A 1,075-nucleotide genomic window follows, 5' to 3' on the forward strand; every position below is an offset into this window, starting at 1 on the left:
TCACTGGGCAGTATTTGGATATTTACCATTCAGTTTTTCCTGATCAACCCATGTGACCGGACACAAGACTGTACTGTTGGGAATGAGTCAAGTCTCCTATAAAAGCACTGCTGAAACTATAACGTTACGTTTTTTCTTACCGACATGTGAACCTCCCCTTTAAACAAATGGGATGCATTTAAGTGGTTTAATAAAGGGCCTCGTGTTGCATTTTTTAAAATGGCTTCCACAGAAATATGCACACTTCAGCTGATTTCGAGGCGAGATTTCTCAAACCCCTTTGAGGGTGCATTAAAACAAACATAAGAACTTACTAGTAGTGCTACTGCTCTAAAAAACATTCAACTTTTGACAGCTTTTATGGTACCAATCCATTTTTATGGCTCCTTGAACTTGGCATATTTGAAGAACTTTTCAGTCCAGTTGGTGCATCTCTGTATATCATCAAAAATGCCAAGTTCAAGGGTCCATAAAAAAAGAAGGGTAACGCAAAAACTGCCCAAAGTTGGGATTTTATTAGAGCAGTAGTCCTAGTATGAAGTCCTTAAGTCTACTTTAATGCACCCTCAAAAGGCCTGGAGAAAATCACCACACATTTTGCTGATGGTGCAATGAGCACCTCTGTGTATTGTCAAATATGCCAAGTTCAAGGGTCCATAAAAAAAAGACTGATAAAGAAAAAACTGCCCATTATTTGGATTTCTCTAGAGCAGTAGCCCTAGTTTGAAGCCCTCATATCCAATTTAACGCACCATCAAAAAGATCAGAGAAAAGCTACCACAAACTGGGCTGATGGCACAATAAGTCTGTGCAGTGTCAAATATACCACTTTCAAGGGTCCATGAAAAAAAGAATAGTACAGGAAAAACAGCCCAACATTTGGATTTGGTCAGAACAGTTGTCCTAGTATGAAGTGCTTATGTCCTCTTTGCTGCAGCCTCAAAGATATTGGAGAAAATTTGCCTCAAACTTGGCTGATGGGGCTGTTTATTGTCAAATATGCCAAGTTTAAGAGTCCATAAAAAAGACTGGTAAAGTAAAAACAGCCCAAAATCTAGATTTGTTTTTTAAACCA

The sequence above is a fragment of the Sinocyclocheilus grahami genome, unplaced genomic scaffold (genome assembly GCF_001515645.1).
Source record: "Sinocyclocheilus grahami isolate Dianchi unplaced genomic scaffold, SAMN03320097.WGS_v1.1 scaffold2239.1, whole genome shotgun sequence".
Classification (NCBI taxonomy): domain Eukaryota; kingdom Metazoa; phylum Chordata; class Actinopteri; order Cypriniformes; family Cyprinidae; genus Sinocyclocheilus; species Sinocyclocheilus grahami.